Raw genomic sequence first — 22,460 nt, 5'->3', positions numbered from 1 at the left:
GGAGCCTCTGGGCAAAAGAAGACCCGACAACTAGGATAAGGTCGAAGGAAACTCCAGAAGGCAAGGTATGAAGGATGGGCATCCGAGGGATGCGAGACTGATGGAAGAGGTTAGAAGGCTAAGTTTAGGTTGTAGAGCAAGGACGAGTGCTGAGTGAATGTTCTCGGGTGTCAAAACCCTAGGATTAGAGTTTACCAGTTGACCAAAAGGTGGACCAGTTGATTGGGTCAGAGCACAGAATGTTTCTATGTCCGACGACTGTGAAACTAGTAAACAATTACTATAACAGTTATTATAGAAGTTACTGTAATAGTCAATTGGTACTTCTATCAGTCGACTAGTATTGAGTCGTTGGCATGTAACAGTCAAATTCCATAGAGAACTAGTCGACTGATGATTTTACCAGTTGATTGGTGACGAGAAATACAACTAAATATTGTAGGACCGTTGGGCCGGCTAGAAGGGGGGGTTGAATAGCCCTGCAGAAATCAAAACACAAACCAACCCTTCTCGAACTCTTAAACTGACACTTGTAAAATAATCAAAGCAATAAACTAAGATCAGAACAGAAAATGAGGCACCAGGTTTTGACTTGGTTATAACCGGGGAGGTTGTTAATCCAAGAAAGATGATCGCACTAGAATTTCTCCTTCAGGCGGAGAAGCTTCTTACAAAGTTGAAGCGCACAATAGAAGCTAACTACAGAAAGCGTACAAGTGTTTGAAAGAAAAGCGTGAGTTCTGAATTGATTGACAGCTTCTGGACCAAGGCTATATTTATAGTCTTGGTCGGGGCGCCTGGAAAGGTTCCGGGCGCCCTAGGGGGGATAAAACTTTATCCCCCAATGTCTAGAACGCGAAAGACGCGTTCTGGTCAAACTTCACATTCTGGGCGCCCCGGACTGTTCCGAGCGCCCCGGGCTGCTCCGGGCGCCCCAGAGCAAAAAGTCAACTCTGGTTGACTTTTACGTTCGGGACCTCTGCTCCATTTTAGTCCCGCCTCGGTCCGGGTCTTCCTCTCCGGATCCGCTTACTCGGGTGATCTCTGCCATCCGGAAAAGGGCTCACCCGAACCCAACTTCCGATCTTCTCAAGCGGGCTTCCCTCCGGCTTCTCGTCCCTCGGAATTGCCGCGTGTTTCCTTCTCGTCCGCCAGCGTACTCATCCGCAGTCTTCGTCCTGCGTCTCTTGCTCCCCGAGCAATCTTCCGCTCCGGCTTTCGTCCCTCAGAACCACCGCGCGCTTCTTTCTCGTCCGCCGGTGTACTCTTCCGCAGCACCTCGTCCCTCGGACTGCCGTCCTTCTCGCTAACTGCGTCTTCCGCTCGACTACCTGTATTCCTAAGCTCCTGCACACTTAGACACAAGGTTAGAAACAACGCAGGACCTAACTTAACTTGTTGATCACACCAAAACAACCTTGGGGTTCCAACAATCTCTCCCTTTTTGGTGTGATCAACCCAAGTTAAGCTAGGGTCAAAACTAGACATAAAATTAAAACAAGTTATTGCAATAATGTGCAACAAAATTAAATTTCAAAAAATTTCAATTTTCAATTTCTACCTCCCCCTAGACTTATACTAATTCTTCTCCCCCTTTGATCACAAAAAAAATGGGGTTTTAAAAAGAACTAAGGGTTAAAGACTTAGAGTAAAAAAAATTTCTTAAAGACTTTTAAGCAGAAACTTTCAATTTCAAAATGGTCTTTTAACTTAAACAAAATTGTCTTATGAAAATTTTTCTAAATTAACAAAAAATGAGAATTTTTCTAAGTAACTTAAGCAGAAAATTTTTCTAAGTGAAAACTTTGAGAATTTTTCTAAGTGAAAATTTGACTTTGGCAAAAAGTATTTTTCTAAGTATAAAAATATTTTAAAAAATGTTTTTTTTTAACTTTGAAAGCATTAATTAATTCTAATTTTAATGCTTTGACAGAAAGTTAATTAAACATTTATTTCAATATTTTGGCTTCCAGGTCGTGGCGAGGCATTAGGTCTTCTTGGTTATTGGAGCAACAACCACTTCCTTAGACAAAACCTCATAGAGAAATTCATTGTTTAATTTTCTCACTGAAAAGCGCTAATTTTAATTTTAATTTTAAAACTTAGACTAAGCAAGATTTAGGAACCCAATAAAGGTTCCAGCCTACTGGATTAATTAAAAATTTCTTAGGGACATATTTTCTAGAGATATTCTTAATTTGTCCCGGGTGATATCTATAATACCAATTTAAATTTTTTATTTTTCTAGAATTAGATGAACAAGCATAAATTTTCAAGTTATCTACTTGAATTTTCAAATCATTATTTTCAAGTTTCAATTTTTCATTTTCTAAATTTGATTTATCTAATTCTTCTAGAGGGCAGGATTTAGCTAAAATTATTTTTAAATTTTTTATTTCTCTTTCTAGTTTACAGCAGTCTTTAGTTAATAACTTAACAAATTTATAAAGTTTATCCGGAGGAAGAGAACGTACCTGACTTACCTTGTCGAGTTCGTTGTCCGTATCTCCCCCTGAACTGCTGCTTTCTTCTGACGAAGCTCCCCCTTCATCGATGCTCTCGATGCTAATTTCGGAAGAGGTCGACTCGCAGTCTTCGTCTTGATGACTTGCCATTAGAGCAAGTCCGGAGAATGCCTCAACTTCCGACTCCGATGACGTATCGTCCCACGTCGCCTTTAGGGCTTTTCGCTTTTGGATAGGCTTCTTACCCTTTTCCTTGTTCTTGTTTTTCAGTTTGGGGCAATTGTCCTTGACGTGCCCTTCTTCGTCGCAGTGGTAGCAGCGGATCGTTCTTTTCTTCTTTTCCTGCGGATGGTTAGTAGATCTGGATTTACAAAGTTTCTTGAATCTTCTTACCATCATTACCATTTCCTCGTCGTCGAGAGAAGATTCCGACTCGGGTTCGTCTCTTGAAGCTTTGAGGGCGACGTTGTTCTTGGGCTCCCTCATCCCTGCACATCTTGACTCATGCACTTCAAAAGTTGAAAAGAATTCTTCTAATGAAGTCTTTTCTAAATCTTTAGAAATGTAAAATGCATCTACTAGTGATGCCCATTTTGAATTTCTAGGGAAGGAATTTAAAGCGTACCTGAGCGAATCTCGGTTACTTACCTCTTCTCCGAGATTCGTGAGTCCGGTGATGATTTCTTTTATTCTGGAGTGCAGATGTACGACTGTCTCGTCTTCCCCAAGTCGCAGGCTGGTGAGCTGATTGCGAAGCAGATCTCGTCTAGCGAGCTTGGCTTCGGACGTACCTTCATGCAGCTCGAGGAACTTCTCCCAAAGTTCCTTTGCGGAGTTATATTTACCGATCCTATTGACTTCTTGAGGCGGAAGGACACTTAGCAGATGGTACTCTGCTTTGCCGTTCGCCACGAAGTCGACCTGCTCCTTTTTTGTCCATTTATATATTTCCTTGTCCTCTGGAGCTTCAAAGCGAAATTTCATTGTTAAAAATAATTCAATATCTGTAGTAAGAAATACCTGCATCAGTTTTTTCCATGTGGTGAAATCCCCTTCGAATTTCGGCGGGTGGATGCTTGGTCCGGCCATTTCGTTGCTTCATTCGGCGGTTAGTCCTCCTGAAGCGCCTTGGCTCTGATACCACTTGTAGGACCGTTGGGCCGGCTAGAAGGGGGGGTTGAATAGCCCTGCAGAAATCAAAACACAAACCAACCCTTCTCGAACTCTTAAACTGACACTTGTAAAATAATCAAAGCAATAAACTAAGATCAGAACAGAAAATGAGGCACCAGGTTTTGACTTGGTTACAACCGGGGAGGTTGTTAATCCAAGAAAGATGATCGCACTAGAATTTCTCCTTCAGGCGGAGAAGCTTCTTACAAAGTTGAAGCGCACAATAGAAGCTAACTACAGAAAGCGTACAAGTGTTTGAAAGAAAAGCGTGAGTTCTGAATTGATTGACAGCTTCTGGACCAAGGCTATATTTATAGTCTTGGTCGGGGCGCCTGGAAGGGTTCCGGGCGCCCTGGGGGGATAAAACTTTATCCCCCAACGTCCAGAACGCGAAAGACGCGTTCTGGTCAAACTTCACATTCCGGGCGCCTCGGGCTGCTCCGGGCGCCCCGGACTATTCCGGGCGCCCCGGAGCAAAAAGTCAACTCTGGTTGACTTTTGCGTCCGGGACCTCTGCTCCATTTTAGTCCCGCCTCGGTCCGGGTCTTCCGCTCCGGATCCGCTTACTCGGGTGATCTCTGCCATCCGGAAAAGGGCTCACCCGAATCCAACTTCCGGTCTTCTCAAGCGGGCTTCCCTCCGGCTTCTCGTCCCTCGGAATTGCCGCATGTTTCCTTCTCGTCCGCCAGCGTACTCATCCGCAGTCTTCGTCCTGCGTCTCTTGCTCCCCGAGCAATCTTCCGCTCCGGCTTTCGTCCCTCGGAACCACCGCGCGTTTCCTTCTCGTCCGCCATTGTACTCTTCCGCAGCACCTCGTCCCTCGGACTGTCGTCCTTCTCGCTAGCTGCGTCTTCCGCTCGACTACCTGTGTTCCTAAGCTCCTGCACACTTAGACACAAGGTTAGAAACAACGCAGGACCTAACTTAACTTGTTGATCACACCAAAACAACCTTGGGGTTCCAACAAATATTTCCTCCCAAACTCTATTTAAGAGAGCTCAGGGTGCTTGGGCAAGGTTGATGAATAGAGATGGTTAACCCCTATTAGAGTCTTCCAAGCTCTCGTGTTATCAAGCGTACTTGCGAGAGATTATGGTGAGGTTTCTTGATTATGACCCAATTTGTCATGAATTTGGCATTAAACAATGAAGTACCAAACTCCTCCTACGCTAATGTAACATAGAAATGACTCAGGTCGTCCGCCAATGAATGTAACGATAGGATTATAAACTTAGGATCATATGTTATTTCTACTTTTGGGGGTTTTAATATGAAAATGGGGGTTTTGAATTTTAATTCTAAATCTATCAAATGAAAAGAGAAGTAAGTAGGAAATTAATCTAATGCTGGAATGAAATCTAACTAAGTGCGAATAATTAATCCAGAATGCATTGTCACACTACGCTATGGATTAACCATCAACACAGTTAAACTAAGGAATGAAATGACAAATCATTAAATGAAACCTAGTCTAGTAAATAAAAGACAATGCAAGTAAAAGAAAGCTAAGCTAACCTAAATTACAATTGCAGAAATTGAAAGACAACATGAAGTAAAACATAGAATGAAACCTAAAGCATGTAATGAAACCTAAGCTAATTTATCCTAATTGCATCCAAATAAAGAACTAGAACTTAACGAAATTGATAGAACAAGACAAAGCAAGACTTAACCGAACTAAAATGCATCAAATTAAACCTAACTAATAGTTGAAGCAATGCATCGAACACATTGTGTGTGTGAATCTATTTAAGCATAATAGATGCAATTCAAACATGGAAAGTCAAGTTCAATACAAGCATTCAACCACAATTAATAAACACAAATGAACATAAGCAATAAACATGAATAAAACTTAGCTAATCCAACAATAATTCACACTTCTTCTTCAAATACCAATGACTATCCTTCGCCGTCACACGAAAGACCTGACAATTGAACCCCGAAAGTCGATGGATGGTAGCTCACTGTCGAAATGTTGCACGCTTCGACAAGGATGATGGTGAGATGAATCCTCCAACGAAGAACCCCTTCGCTAGAAGTTGACTCGAGATAAAGATGCTGCTGATAAGTGCTCTGTCATCCCTCTACCTCTGGAATCTGCCGCCTGAACCCCAGTTAGAAGATTCTGTTGGAAGGTGGATGTCTTGCCGGAGAAACCCTCTTCGGCGAGGTGCAGATTGGAGCTCCTGTCGCTGCTTGCACCTTCCGCCTGTGTTGCCATTGCCATCGTCGCTGGAATCAAGCAGAGGAAGGATGGAAAGGGCTGGTTGGCTGGCGGCGGTGAAGATAAGGAGACAGGCTGCCGACCGGAGAGAAGGAAGGAAGAAGAGAGGTGAGTTGTGCAGGGGAAGCTTCGTGAGCCCTAGCTTTGTCGCAAGGAAGAGAGTCGCGTGAATGAATGGGTTTTCTTAACGGATCGGGTTTGGATTAAGGAAAGGGTATCCATTAGAGCTTAGATCCGGATCTATGGAATTGGGTTTTTAGAATTGGGCTTGAAGAGTGGGCTTTTGGATTGGGCTCTTCTCTTGATCCAAATTGGAGATGATTGGACTTGGAAGAGGATGATGTTTTTGGATGGTCCAGATCTCTTTAAATGAGGATGAAGGGTTGGATCACTTGATCTGACTGAAGGGGCAGGATCTCACTGGATCTTGATCAACGGTTCATATTAATTCAGCTTGATCTTCTCCGTTTGACCTCCAAATCAGGCCAAATTCGATCCAGCTTGACCCTAATCCATGGCTCTTTGAATTTCCTACAAAATCATATAAAACATGAAATTAAATTCCACAATTTGTAAGAAATTTACAATTAAGTTCAAAATAGATTCTCCTCCTAAAATGTAATATAACCATAAAATTAAGCATGTGAGAAGGTAAAAATGTCATGAATAAGAGACAAAATAATCAATAAAAATGCTAGTTATCATTTCTCCACTCACAAGGAGCTACTTGAGCTAGCTGGAGTTTTCTGGGGAGTCATCCATCAATGGATCAGGATCATCCACCTTATGAACAGCCGTGGAGTAAGAGCCCTAATCTCTGAACTACGTTACATAAACGTGTCATTGGGTTTGTGTTTCTAGTCTTTATATTGTTTAGGGTTTAGCTTCCTTGTTAGTATTTTGTTATGTATTTCTACCGCATACTAACAAGTGTAGGAAGCAACGATTTGGGTGATCGGCTATTTACCCCCTCTAGCCGAGCATCAAGGTCCCAACAAAGGGGATTATATAATTAGTTTATGAGGAAAATCCTGAATAAGTTCCTGAGCAATTTCCTGAATAGGCAACTAAAGCTCAGAAATATATTGCAGAATGTATTCAGGAGAAAGAGACTTGTACAAATTCTCAAGCAAGGGAGGGTGAAATTGATCATTCGGAGTCTGTGGTTGAGGCTAAGGACTAGCTTATTGCAAAGATAGAGACCAGAATTAGTGAGTTAATTTATGAGATTAAAATTTATGCCAATGATTAAGAAACTATACTACTAACAAGGATAAAACAATTAATGAAAAGGATAGAATTATAGCTACAAAAGATAAAATTATAGTAGAACAAGAGAGAAAAATCAAAGATCTTCAAAGTCAGTCGCTTGTCAAGGATATAGAGGCATTACCTACTAATTGACCAATAACAAGGTCAAAGAGGAGTGCTACAAAGAGAATCACACCCCCACCTACAAAAGGGATTAAGGGAGTGTCCGTGGCTAAAAGAATTAAACAAGTCAGTTTCCAAGATGAGCATAAGACAAAGATACACAAGGGAAAAGGAAATGAAAATATTGAGCATCCTGTTAAAGTTCAAGAAGGCCCTGTCTCATCTACGTATGTAGCTATCACATCTTCATCATCTAAACTCTTGTATATGTTTGTCAAACAAAAATCCAAAATAATGAAGGTACGATTTAGGTTGGTTAATTGTTTTATCTTTTATTCCTATATCACATATAATTACTCATGGATAAAACTTTTGTCTATATATCTGTTCAGCAAGTGAAGTCATATTTTAAGAAAAATAAAGATGATGTGATGACAGAAGCATTATTAAAACTGAGTCAGCTAAAGTGAGTCAAATATTTGTTGAGTTATACACTTACTGTAATGCAAATATATGATGAATTATTTTAATACTTAATTCTATTGTGAACACAAACATAAATTACATTGGAATTATCTTATTATTGTATAACCAAACTAACATTTCATATTGTTGAATAAAATCAACCATGGCTAATTTAGAAGTTGCTATAACACATATAATTTCCCTAACTGCTCCAATTGTAGCAGCAATAGGCACTAGTGTTGTAAAATATAATTTATGGATATATTTTTTCTTATTGTAGGGCTATGACAAGGGCAATATGGTACAATGAAATGATTTCTTTGAATATGTCATCTTTCCTGTGTGTTTTTTATTGAATTGTCGCTACAGATAACGATTGCATAAATGCACATTTTGCAATCATTGCAAAGGAAGCCAAAACCTCTGGCATACCATATTGTCCATCTATATTTTGTGTTGCTGGTTTTGTTGTAAGTATAACACCAACTGCTACTACCGAGTTTTTTCCTCCATATATTCCTCTAACAATGTATGTCTGCAAACACAGGATTTATTTGAAATTAAATGATGTCTTATGAGACATTTAATCTATCAACAAACACTAAAAATGATAAGCTAATTAGATATATATTCTGTCTGTTAAATAACGCAGACGATCACTGACACCTACTGATCATAGACCTCCAAGAAGCTCACTATATACATTATAACTCCCTTAGAGCCTCAGAACTATACACATCTAAGTTTCAAAGTTCTGTAAGTACCTGCCATGTTGAAGAAATCAATATGTATTGGATTTTAGTGTGTATTGGTTATAAACTTCATCCTAATGAAGGTGAACTTTTTTAAAAATATAGACCCATCTTACTACGATATGTGGTATCCAAGGCTATATTCGTTAATGTCAAGAGACTTTAATGTATCTATAATCACAGGTTCAACACAAGTAAAATCGTAATTATATGTTTATCCATGTTTTTTTATACATCTCCATATTCCTAGTTGAAATTAGATTATTAACATTGTGAAATCACCTCTATCTTTCAGGTTAGATTGTACTTTTTTTGTTATGCGGTACGCCGAGAGTTTAATGTACCGAAGACCAACAAATTTTGGAGAAGCTAGAATGAGAGAATATAGTTTTCATGTTGGTCATAAAATTTTTACTAGCAAACACTGGATTACTGACAAGCTAGTGGTATAAATTTATTATAAAACTGATGTCAATTTAAGTTACCTCATCATTATAAAAATGTTGTAAATGTCTTATCAAGCTACTATAGGGTGTAGCAGCTGTTGGTGCAACCTTAGGTCAAGGTTGACCTGGTTGACCCGACTCGAGGTGACTTGACTCGAGTTGTATTTTGATGTTTGACTTGGGAAGATTGTCGGTGCAACCTTAGGTCAAGGTTGACCTAGTTGAGTTGCATGTTGATGTTTGACACTCGTGAGAGAGTTCTATTCTTGATGTGAGACAAGAATAGATGGTTGGGAGATTATTGGTCCAACCCTAGGTCAAGGATTGACCTGGTTGACCTGAAAAGTCCAAGTATGGAGACTTGGCACTGGGAAAGTCCAAGCAGGGAGCTTGGCACGCGAAAAGTCCAAGTATGGAGACTTGGCACTGGAAAAGTCCAAGCAGGGAGCTTGGCACGGGAAAAGTCCAAGCAGGGAGCTTGGCAAGTGGGAAAGTCCTAACTGGGATGTTAGGCAGTGTGGAAAGTCCTGGTGAGTGAAGTCAGGCAGTGGGAAAGTCCTAGCTGGGATGTTAGGCGGTGTGGAAAGTCCGGTGAGTGAAGCCGGGAAAGGGAAAGTCCAGCTGGATGGCGGGTGGAAAGTCCAGTGAGTGAAGCCAGGCAGTGAGAAAGTCCTAACTGGGATGTTAGGCAGTGTGAAAACCCTAGTGAGTGAAGCTAGGTGAAAGTCCTGGTGAGTGAAGCCGGGCAAGGGAAAATCCAGATGGATCAAGGGTGATCGGACATCTGGTGATGGGAAGTCCAAGTAGGTCATAGGAGTGACCGGATACTTGGTACGGAGAGAAAAGTCTAAGTGGGTCAAAGGGATTGACCGGACACTTAGCGGGGAGTCCTAGCAGGTCAAGGAAGTGACCGGATGCTATGCGCAATGTACCAACAGGTCAAGATTGACCGGATGTTGGTTTGGACTTGGGCGAAAACCATCTTGGATCGATCGGTGATCGATCCGGTGATCTGAATATTCGATCGGTGCGGTGACCGATCGCTATCGATAGCATCTTGTGTGATAACTGATCGATCGGTGACCGATCGAGTCGATCGAAGCGAGCGAGGCGGGCGCGAGGGGCTGATCGGTCGGGGACCGTCGCCTGATCGGTCCCCGGCCGATCGGAGTTCCTGATCGGTCGTGGACCGATCAGAGGATTGATCGGTCCATGGACCGATCGGGGACGGAACAGCGGTCTGCAGATCGATCAGGGTTCTAGCCGTTGCGACGCAACGGCTAGTTTCTTCGCTGTTTCTTCTTCACAGGTATAAAGGATCGAGGGCATCTTCGGTGCTATGGCACTCTTCTTTCTTCTCTTCTGCTGAAGATTTGTGGGCTGTGATAAGAGCTCTGTTTGAGTTCCTTCCGAAAGCTTCGCGTGAGCTTCCCCGACTGGAACAGCTGCTGCTGTTAGGGTTTTTGAAGCTGCTGTTTCATCCGGACTCCAGTCGACGAGAAAGCAAGATTGGTAGAGTGCTTGTGTATTCTTATTGTATTTCTTGCTTATTCTTTGTACTTGTACTCCTGTTTGCTATTGCAAACAAGTGTGGCGAGGTTTCTCCACCCAGAAGGAGTTTTTATTAGCCGGTTTTCCGGGGACTCATCCACCGACGGATTGATTGGGTTCGTCCACCTTACGGACACGCCGAGGAGTAGGAGCATCATCTCCGAACCTCGTACATCGCTGTGTTAAGGTTTGATATTCTTCCTTTCGTTTCTAGTTTATTTTTCCGCTGCGCTAACGAATTGTAGGAAGAAACGAGCGATTTGGGGCGGCTATTCACACCCCCCTCTCTAGCCGAGTACGAAGAGATCCCAACAAGTGGTATCAGAGCGAGGTCGCTCTTCGCCGGATTAACACCCGAGGGAGCACAAGCTAGAGATGGATCAACTCGGAGAAGACATCACCATTCCACCCTTCTACGATCGCGACGACTTCGCGTATTGGAAGGTAAGGATGAAGTATTTCCTTATGACTAACATTGAAAATTGGACTTGTGTACAATTAGGTTTCACTCCTCCGATGGATAAAGAAGGAAAACCTCTTGAGAAGAAGAAGTGGACGAAGGAGCAAATCCACCAATCCACAATCAACGACGAGGTAATGAAAATATTTGAATTCTCATTACCTAACGATATATTGTGTAGGATAGATGGATACAACAATGCCAAGGAGTTGTGGAACAACTTGGCTAAGTTCCATGAGGGGAACTCCACTTCAAGCCATGAAGAGGAGTCAAGTGAGCCAAGTAGCTCACATCATGGAGAAGAGGAATTAGAAGTTGAGGGCTACTCAACATCTAAGGAAGAAGAGGAGGAGAGTTCTTCTTCAAGAATGGAGCAAGAGGAAGAAGCTTCTATCTCCGGAAGGGATGAAGAAGAAAGCATACATCCACCTCAACTCTAGGTAACTCAAGCATTTCAATTTCAAATAAATTACACATAATGTGCTTTGAGTGTAGGGAGTATGGACATTACAAGAGTAAATGTCCAAAGAGGGTTAGAAAGACTCCACCGGCACCAAAGGTCAAGGAAGCCGGAGTCCCAACACGCAAGGGCAAGGAGCACGTGGTGTGCTTCCAATGCAAGCGAAGGGGACGTTATCGTAGCCAATGTCCGAAGGGGAGGCAATCTCACAAGGACAAGAGATCGAGCACATGTATAGGGGGAGCTAGGGCAAACCCTAAGGTAATCTCTAAGGCACATTCTTGCAATTCTAGTAGGATGCATGCTAGTAGCCTTATTGCTATTGTCAAGAATGATAAGCATGTTAATTATAGAAATCGATACACATGCTTAGGTGCCAAACATGTGAGCCTAGATAAGGATAACACTAGGAAAGCCAACCCTAGAATTAACTCATCTAAGGCTAAGGAAAATCTAGGTAGAAATCCCAAATCATCTAGACATATGCCTAGGAATACCTCAAAGAAAAATGATAAATTAAAGCTTGAGGTATTAGAGAAAGAAAATCAAGTCTTGAGGTCAAGACTTGACTCTCTAGAAAAGACTCTTGGGGATTTGACTCTAGGGTTTAAGGGTCAAAAACCAATGTCCAAGGACAAGAAAGGTTTGGGTCACAAACCTAAGTCCCAAGTGGTCAAGCCCACTTATCATAATGTTCCATTCGATTATGGAACAAAATCTAGGGCTAGGAAGACCATCACCAAGGTCACAAGGGGAGTCACCCCTAGAGTTGATCTTGATGAGTCCCAAATGACCAAGGCTTCAAAGCCTAGGAGGGTCATTAGAAGGGTTGCTAGGGAAGTCATCCCTAGTGAATACTTAGTAAACCCAATGAGCTCCAATAGGTATTGGGTTCCTAGGAGCGTGATTTCATCACGCTAGATGAGTTAGGGTGTGCCAACCTTACTTGAATAGGTAGTTAACCTATTCATGGCAAAAGGTGGCACTTTAGGAATTTTCAAGGTGCAATCAAGCCTTGAAAATGAAAGTGAATATTATTCCTAAGGTGATTAGAATGTGCCAACCACATTTGAGGAATTTTCTAGAATCAATCTAGTTGGCACATAGTGATCTAAAAGTCTTGAGGATATGATTTTAAGTCTATTACACTTAGGAATATAGAAATTATGGCAAAATGGTCAAAATTATCAAAAATGGCAACTAAGGCTAGAATTAGGTATTTTCTATACCTTTATGTGCTATTTGCCATATATTGTTTGTCATATGTCATATCATGACATCATATTTATTTTATGATCATTTAAAATGTCATGATAATACTTAGGTTATTTATATGTCATGTTTTATTTAAGTTTCATACTTTATGCCATGACATCATGACATTGGCACATGTTATTATGTATGATATCATTTTATGCCATGTCATCATTTCTTGCATTAATAATCAATTGAATTGATTTAAGGATGAAAAACACATTTTGATATTGAGATCAAATTTGTGTTTAGAAAATGCATGAGACCTTAGTCTAAGATACCTAAACCCATATCTCACATCAAAATTGCCATGGATGTGTTTGATACACTTTAGATGTGTGTGAGATATTAGGATCATGAATTAGGATCAAGGTGCATAGTTCTTGTACCTAGATGAGTCTAATTCAAGAAATGGAGGATCATAGGGAAAACTTGTGTACAAGTCATGTACATATAGTCCTAAGATTATGATCCTAAATTAAAGGGTTTAAAATCATTTCAATATTGATTTGAAAAACCTTGATGAAGCTTTCCTAGTGATTGCATTCATCATTGAACATTGTGATACAAAGTTGAGTTAAACTTGAACTATTTCAAAGTTTTTGAACTTTGTATCAAGATTGAAAAATGGAAGTTATTTTCATAGAAAACTATTTTTCCATGATAGTGTATGATATGAGGAATGTATCCTCAAAGTTTCGTAATTTTTGGAATTTTCTTGAATTTATTAGGAGTTTCTGATTTTACGGAAGGGGAAATCAGAAGTTCTGATTTCAGTGGCTGGATCGGTCCGGGGACCGATCCAGGGAAGATCTGATCGGTCTGCGGACCGATCCAGAGTATTGTGGATCGGTCTGCAGACCGATCCAGTGAGTTCCAGTAGCACGAGAGCGATCCAGAGGGGTCCTGATCGGTCTGGGGACCGATCAGGGCGTGCCGAATTTCTGATTTTTCAGCTGTTGTCTGAAATTTCAGTTATGGAAGTGGTGTTTTTGGATTTCTAAAGGTTTGGAACTCTCAAAGACATTGTTGGTACAATGGTCAAAGGGGGAGTTGACCTTTAGGGGGAGTTTTACCTAATTGTCAAGGGGGAGTTGACTTTTAGGGGGAGTTTTTACTCCTTAAGATTTTTGAGGATTAGTGATATGGGATTATCACTAAGTTGATTGTTGAGTTTAGTATCAAGGGGGAAATTAAGAGTTTCAATGAAAGGTATGGGACTTTCATTAGGAAGAAACTCTTGACCTTGATACCCTCCTTTTTCTTTTTGATGTGTGTCAAAAAGGGGAGAGTGTTCATTGGAGAGTTATTGGAGAACCCAAGTTAGGTTATCGGGTTAACCTAAGCTAGGGGAAGAATGTCAAGGAATGTTCGAGGAAGAACATTGGAATTCTTTTTGATGTGTGTCAAAAAGGGGGAGAATTATTGGAGAACCCAAGTTAGGTTATCGGGTTAACCTAAGGGGAGAATGTCCAGAGAATGTTCAAGGAAAGAACATTGGACATTGGAAGATGGTTGGAAAACCTAAGTTAGGTTATCAGGTTAACCTAACTTGATTATGGGTTTTGTCAAACATCAAAAAGGGGGAGATTGTTGGTGCAACCTTAGGTCAAGGTTGACCTGGTTGACCCGACTCGAGGTGACTTGACTCGAGTTGTATTTTGATGTTTGACTTGGGAAGATTGTCGGTGCAACCTTAGGTCAAGGTTGACCTAGTTGAGTTGCATGTTGATGTTTGACACTCGTGAGAGAGTTCTATTCTTGATGTGAGACAAGAATAGATGGTTGGGAGATTATTGGTCCAACCCTAGGTCAAGGATTGACCTGGTTGACCTGAAAAGTCCAAGTATGGAGACTTGGCACTGGGAAAGTCCAAGCAGGGAGCTTGGCACGCGAAAAGTCCAAGTATGGAGACTTGGCACTAGAAAAGTCCAAGCAGGGAGCTTGGCACGGGAAAAGTCCAAGCAGGGAGCTTGGCAAGTGGGAAAGTCCTAACTAGGATGTTAGGCAGTGTGGAAAGTCCTGGTGAGTGAAGTCAGGCAGTGGGAAAGTCCTAACTGGGATGTTAGGCAGTGTGGAAAGTCCTGGTGAATGAAGCCAGGCAGTGAGAAAGTCCTAACTGGGATGTTAGGCAGTGTGAAAACCCTAGTGACTGAAGCTAAGTGAAAGTTCTGGTGAGTGAAGCCGGGAAAGGGAAAATCCAGATGGATCAAGGGTGATCGGACATCTGGTGATGGGAAGTCCAAGTAGGTCATAGGAGTGACCGGATACTTGGTACGGAGAGAAAAGTCTAAGTGGGTCAAAGGGATTGACCGGACACTTAGCGGGGAGTCCTAGCAGGTCAAGGGAGTGACCGGATGCTAGGCGCAATGTACCAACAGGTCAAGATTGACCGGATGTTGGTTTGGACTTGGTTTGGGCGAAAACCATGAGCTGGATCGATCTGGTGATCGATCCGGATCCATGAATATTCGATCGATGCCGGTGACCGATCGAACACATCAGATATCATCTGTGTGATAACTGATCGATGTCGGTGACCGATCGAGTCCGATCAGAGCAGAGCAGGCAGCGAGGCTGATCGGTCCCCGGACCGATCAGGGAACTTCCTGATCGGTCCCTGGACCGATCAGAGTTCGATCAGAAAGGTTGAAGAGGTTGAGACTCTCCTGATCGGTCCATGGACCGATCAGATGTGAATCGTAGCGTGAGTTCTTCCTGATCGGTCCACTGGACCGATCAGATGTGTCGCGACGCAATCGCTAGTTTCTTCGCTGTTTCTTCTTCACAGGTATAAAGGATCGAGGGCATCTTCGGTGCTATGGCACTCTTCTTTCTTCTCTTCTGCTGAAGATTTGTGGGCTGTGATAAGAGCTCTGTTTGAGTTCCTTCCGAAAGTTTCGCGTGAGCTTCCCCGACTGGAACAGCTGCTGCTGTTAGGGTTTTTGAAGCTGCTGTTTCATCCGGACTCCAGTCGACGAGAAAGCAAGATTGGTAGAGTGCTTGTGTATTCTTATTGTATTTCTTGCTTATTCTTTGTACTTGTACTCCTGTTTGCTGTTGCAAACAAGTGTGGCGAGGTTTCTCCACCCAGAAGGAGTTTTTATTAGCCGGTTTTCCGGGGACTCATCCACCGACGGATTGATTGGGTCCGTCCACCTTACGGACACGCCGAGGAGTAGGAGCATCATCTCCGAACCTCGTACATCGCTGTGTTAAGGTTTGATATTCTTCCTTTCGTTTCTAGTTTATTTTTCCGCTGCGCTAACGAATTGTAGGAAGAAACGAGCAATTTGGGGCGGCTATTCACACCCCCCTCTCTAGCCGAGTACGAAGAGATCCCAACAGCAGCTACTCTCGAGTAGTTGTTACACGGTGTAGTAGCTAATATCGAGCAGCTGCTACAACATGTAGCAACTAATATTGGGTAGTTGCTACAACGTGTACCAGCTAATCACCGGTAGCTACTACAATGGGTAGCTGCTACAACATATAGCAGCTTATTGGTAGTAGTTGCTACAAGGGACAAATAAAAGCTGGATTAATCTATTGTAAATTACCTGTAAATGTATTGTCAAGCTATGTAGTGAATGTTGTAGTAGCTAGTCGATTGCTGCTGCTACATCGTGTAGACCAATAAAATTTGGACAAGTTAGAATGAGATAATTTAATTTGAATGTTGGTTATAAAATTTTACTAACAAACACAGGATTACTAACAAGCTAGTGGTGTAAATTGATTGTAAAACTGATGGCAATTTAAGTTACCTTATTATTTTTCCCTAGGTGGTGTAAATGTTTTGTAAAACTACTGTAAATATCTTATCAAGCTACTATAGGGTGTAGCAGCTAATATCGAGTAGCTACTACAATGTGTAGTAGCTAATCATCGGTAGTTGCTACAACGTATAGCAGCTTATCGGCAGTAGCTGCCACAAGGGACAAATAAAAGATGGATTAATCTATTGTAAATCACCTGTAAATGTATTGTCAAGCTGTCTAGTTCACGTTGTAGCAGCTAGTCGGTTGTTGCTGATACAACATGTAGCAGCTAGTCAGTTGTTGTTGATACAACATGTAGCAGCTACTCTCGCATAATTGATAAAACGTGAAAGCGAGAGACTAATTACCCATTTTGTCTGCGCTTCTACGACCACTACCAACCCATACTAAGTTCGCTAGTTGCCACTGTCGTGTCGTCTATCAACCTCACTACAACGCCTGGTTTTCACCTTCAAATCTTCGTCCCTGTCATAAATTATTTTAATTTGACTCTTCACCAGTGATTATGGTTTTGACTTTTAGGCTTTGTATGATTTTGAATCACCTTCTAGAATAGTATAGTTACCTATACGAGCATCTAAATATTTTCTCTGTATTATATTCTCATAATTATTCTTCATGAACGATTGAAATTTATAAATTTATTTTGAGATAAATATGTCATTCTCTAGCAATGGAAGAAACTTGTGATGCTAATCAGCTATGCATTCCCCAAGTTACTAAAGATCGGAAATCATGAATTGGGATGGAATGTGCATCAGTGGAGGAGACATTTTTGTTCTATAACCAATATGCACGAAAAGCCAGATTTAGTGCCAGATTAGGCAACAGTAAGAAAAATAAGAGGACAAATGAAGTTGGATGGAAAATTTTCCATGCTTTAAAGAAGATACAGATGATAAACAGAAAAAGCAACACAAGGTAACAGTAAAAAGGAAATAGCATGTAGCGAAGTAAGGACTGGATATAAGTAAAAAATTTCACTTGTTAAAGAATATAATAGACTTGGCCAAATTGGATTGTTACAAACTTCATAGAAAGTCATAATTATCTACTCTCCACTCCTTCAAAGGTACATTTGCTACGCTCACATCATCATGTCTCTGAAGCCAAGAAAGTATTAACTCAATAATTTTCAAAGGATAATGTGCCAACTTGTCAACAAATTCAAATATTGGAGATAGATTATGGAGGGCTAGAGAATCTAGGTTACATAGAAAGAAATATTAGAAACTTTGAGAAAGAGCTAAGGGATAAACAAATGGGTATTGATGCCAAAACACTGATCGAGTTATTTACAACTGAGAAAGAGAAGAATTCAGCCTTTTTCTTTGATTATGGGACTGATTCAACTGAAAAATCCACTAGGTGTTTTTGGGCAGATCATGTATCAAGAAGGGCATATAGCGTCTTTGGTGATGTAGTCGTATTTGATACAACATATAACACCAACAAATATGGGCTGATTTTTACGTTGGAGTTAATCATCATCATTATAGCATTGTGTTTAGTTGTGGCTTTCTAAGTGTTAAGAAAACTGAGTCTTTTGTTTGGTTGCTTAAGAAGTTCATATAAGCGATGCCTAAAGGTCCACAAATCATGATCAACACTGATCAGAATCCAGCATTGACCAAGGTCATTGCCTAAGTTTTCCCTCAAACAGTGCATCAATATTATTTGTGGCATTTATTCAATAAATTTCCAAATAAATTATCCCCTTTGACTTTTCACAACTACTATCAAACCATAAAGGATGCCATTGTAAACTTCTCAACCCTCGATGAATTTGAGAAGTCATGGGAAGAAGTTATCAAGTGTTCTAACTTGGAGAAAAAATATATGATTGGTTGTTACTGATGTATGAATTACGACAAAGGTGAGTCCCATTATATTTTAACCATGGGTTTTCTGTTGGAATGTCAAGTAGTCAGTGATCTGAAAGCTCACATTCATTTTTCAAGAAGTATACTCAAATAAGAACTCATTGATGGATTTTATCATATGATTCAATAGGGCATTGTGACACCAAAGACACAATGAGTTAGTTGTGGACAATATTGACATGATTGAGCATCCCAAGATTAAGACAATCTGGCCTATGGAAACTCAAATATATAGTTAAGTTATACACAAAAAAGAAATGGTTAGATTTTCAAAGTGAAATGACTATGAGTCATGGTTATTATATGCAACAAGCATCTATTGGTGATGAATTAGTGGTTAATCATGTCATGAATTTTCAAAGTGGTTCATCCATAAAACCAACAGTGCTCACGTATGACAAAGATACGGAGTACATATACTATAGTTGTAGAAAATTTGAGTTTGAGGGCATTCTAGGTAGGCATATGTTAGCTTTTTTCCATACCAATCAAATGTTTCTATTGCCTAATAAGTACATACTCAAACGATAGACAAGAAATGCAAAGGTTGGAGCAATCTATGCTTTGGGTGAGCAAATTTTCATTAATAGTCTAGATGTGAATTTGATGTCAAGACACTCGAGGTTATTCTATAAAGCTTCAGTAGTGATTGATGATGCATCTTTAACTGATGAGGGAACAAACTTCTTAGATGAATAATTTAATTGTATATACAGTAAAATTCAAGATGAACATTAATAGAATATGTGACAATCAAAGTCAAAGGAAGAAAGCCATCGATGGGGCCCCATCTATTGTTGATCCTTCTTTAGTAAGGGCAAAGTGTTGTGGGAAGATATTTAAATCATCAAAAGAGACGTCAACCTCAAAGTCTAGGCTATGTCGTGGATGCGGTCGTCGAGGTGTCTCAGACGACAAGAATAACTATCTAGTTTTGCAGCAAGGGTATGCGTCCATTAATTATACATTTGTAGTACAATTTTATTCCCAAATCAATGATTTTTATCTATTAATAGTAAATTTGATGACGAGTCAATTGCCAGATCAACTGCTATAGAGAATCATCATACCAATGATGACAAATCATATGAAGAAATTTGGCATCTATAGCTGGTACTATCAAAGTTGTATTTAACTTTATTGTTAAATCTTGATAAATTTCAACATATAATTATCTTTGTTGTTGTAGGTTCTAACAACATGCCCTTTGAGTTATAAAGCTAGGTTTGCCAAACTCACGGTGAGCGGTTGTTAGTTATTACAGATGATTTTCCTTCTACTATGATTCTTATGCTGGTATTCCATTAATCATCTGAAATGTATTACATAAAGTCTCCCTGTGTGTTGTAATAAATTCATTGATCCATTGATCTTGCTTTCATATATCCTTAATCCCTCTTTCTACCATTAATTAATTGATGGGTCTTTATAAATATATTACTTTCAAATTATATAAGTGATGATTGAATTATTAATATAGATTAAGGCTTGTTAGATACATCGGCAGTAGCTGCTATACGTTGTAGCAGTTCACATCTCTGGAGTAGTCGCTACAATGTGTAGCAGCATTACAACAAAAACCCTCATGGATATCGGTGGAACAACAACGGTTTTAAGCAAAACCCGATGTCTTTGAGTAATTTACACCAGTTTTTCCAAAAACCGGTGTCTATGAGCGCAGATTTTCGCTCATAGACATCAGATTTTTAGGCGATGTCTATAAGCGCCTTTTTTCGTTAATAGACATCGATTTTAACAGCGGTTTTTAAAATTTGGTGTTAATGAACCAAAATAAAATATTTTAATTTTCCCACCAGCCAAAATTTGCAACACTATGAAGTTCCCTCCAAACCTAAACCTATATCGCGCCCCTTCCTCCGACCATCTCTCTCAGCCTAAACCTAAACCTAAACCTCCGACCATCTCTCTCAACCTCATCTCCCTCTTCCCCTTCCTAGATCGACGCCCCTTCCTCTCCCGATCAGGATCAAGACACGACGTCCTTGCTTCTCCGTCCAACCACACCGTATCTCCTCAACTCCTCCCTTTGAGTGAGAAGAGGAGACCTTCTTCGCATTCCGGTAGTTTTTCCTTCATCCATCTCCGGTCCAACATTCACTGTCATCGTTGGAGTCCTTCTTTACATTCCGATAATTTTTTCTTTATCCATCGTCGTTACTGAAGTTCTTCCTCATCTTCAATAATTTAGCAGGTGGGTTAAGTAAAAATGGGTCGGCACCACAATTATCAAGGCTGTAGATAATACGCTACCTTCGTCCTCGAGCGTTCGATGAATGTGCCTACCACAAGAAGCAAGAGCCTTGTATCTCCCTCTCTCCTAATTCATCAGAGTAAAAGAACAAGAAAAAGGGGAAATATTTAAAGACAATGCAGTCTTTACAGTAGAAGGTGTCGGAGTAGTGGAGTGAAGTGGCAGTGAGCGACGCCTCGCCATCGACGAGACCAACCTCTTCGAAACCCTAGGCGGAATCCAGCCCTTCATCGATCTCTCAACCAATTTCTACAACAGGTGAGCCGATCTACCTACCTCTTCCTCCGCGGCCCTCTCCGTCCGTTGTAGATGCTCGATTGATTATGACCATCTCTGATTTTGTTAACACAGATGGTTGGTAGGGTTTTCGCTGATGAGGAAGAGTGGGGTTCCGATCTATCTTTTCGAATTCGAAGAAGGAGGACGCGATTTGGAACCAGTACGAGTTCTTCGTTCAGAGGATGGGAAGCCCTAATCTGTATTCCCGGAGGAAAGGTGAAGGGAACTTGTTCGTTTGATGTCTGATAGCTTCTTTCTAACACTTGCACTATTTGTTTTGCCTTTTAAAGCAGCAAAATCATTTGGCATCTACCAAATTTATCATTTTATATTTGTTTTATATGACCAAAATCTTACACAAATTGATTATTGTGATGATATTCGTATCATTGTAATTTCATATGACCTCTTAAAGATTCTATTCTCTTTTGTAATCACCTTGTGTTCAGGATTTGTTCATTGAGCCTTTAGGAGAATTGTGGTTAGGAAGTATAAGAATGGTTGGTGTCCTACTTTGATGCATACTGAGATATTGTTATACCGATCATATCTCTGGTGTTTCGGTTATGTGATTATATCAAAAATAGTCACATAACTGAAACACCTGAGTTCATGCATTTGAATTTATTATGAACAATTAATTTTAGTTTGTGGATATGCTGCTATATTTAGACCAGTATTATGGAGTTTGATGCAACAAAAGGCATGTTTTATTCATTTGGTAAGGAAATCATAAGAACAATTTGGTCTCTGGACTCAGCTGATACAGAAGAAAAAACCTGAAAAATATACAAGAAATTGATACATCCATCTCTCTCTATAGATTCCAGTTCTAAGTTTGCTTCTGTAATGAAGGGAAACCTTTGGCTGAATTGTTGCAACACGGTTTCGTTTGAATCAATCATTATTGCAGGTCATCCAGCTCTAATCGGACAACATGCACCATTCCCTGTTACTCACCAAGCTGCTGAGAGGTGGTTGCACCACATGCAACAAGCACTCGATAGCACCACGAGCATCGATCCTAATTCAAAAGTCAAAATGATGAATTTTTTCAGGCACATATCAACCCACACTGTGTCTTCCTTTGTTGATGATATGAATACTATTATTATTTTTATTATTTAGGCTGGCTTTCAGGCACACTACTTACTTTCTCATGGGTGGGAATGAGATGACAAGGCAAAGGCAACAAGTTCTCAATGTAAGCATGCAACAAATGGACCATCAACATCTACCTGAGATTCAACTTGCTCGTCAATTGACACAGTTACTTGATATCATAATTCCCTTTTGTGTTTGGCATGGAGCGCACAGTCCATGTTAACTGCGATGACATAATTCCCTTTTGTGAATTGAAGTCAATCACAGACACTTGCATAGTTGTGTATATGTGGTAAGCTTTCGATCGAATTGGACTTTATTTATGTGTTTCATTAATTTAGATTTCATCATTTTTTGGGGATATTTTCTAATTGTAGTCATCTATATAGAAAGATGCAGGAAAAGATGTTGCTGTAGGATTTCAGATTAGTGGATCCAGTGCCTATGGAGTATGTACCATCAAGAAATCGGAATAGAGATTTCATCCAAGAACAGTTGAATAAAAGGGCTTGT

General features: G+C 40.5%; 1 pseudogene; it reads left to right on the top strand.

Moving 5' to 3' along the window:
- Positions 1-20,680: 20,680 nt before the first annotated feature.
- LOC122022470 lies at positions 20,681-22,121 on the top strand (annotated as a pseudogene).
- The last annotated feature ends 339 nt before the right edge of the window (positions 22,122-22,460 follow it).

Source organism: Zingiber officinale, chromosome 9B (assembly GCF_018446385.1).
Source record: "Zingiber officinale cultivar Zhangliang chromosome 9B, Zo_v1.1, whole genome shotgun sequence".
NCBI lineage: Eukaryota > Viridiplantae > Streptophyta > Magnoliopsida > Zingiberales > Zingiberaceae > Zingiber > Zingiber officinale.
This window is presented reverse-complemented; position numbering and strand designations above follow the sequence as displayed.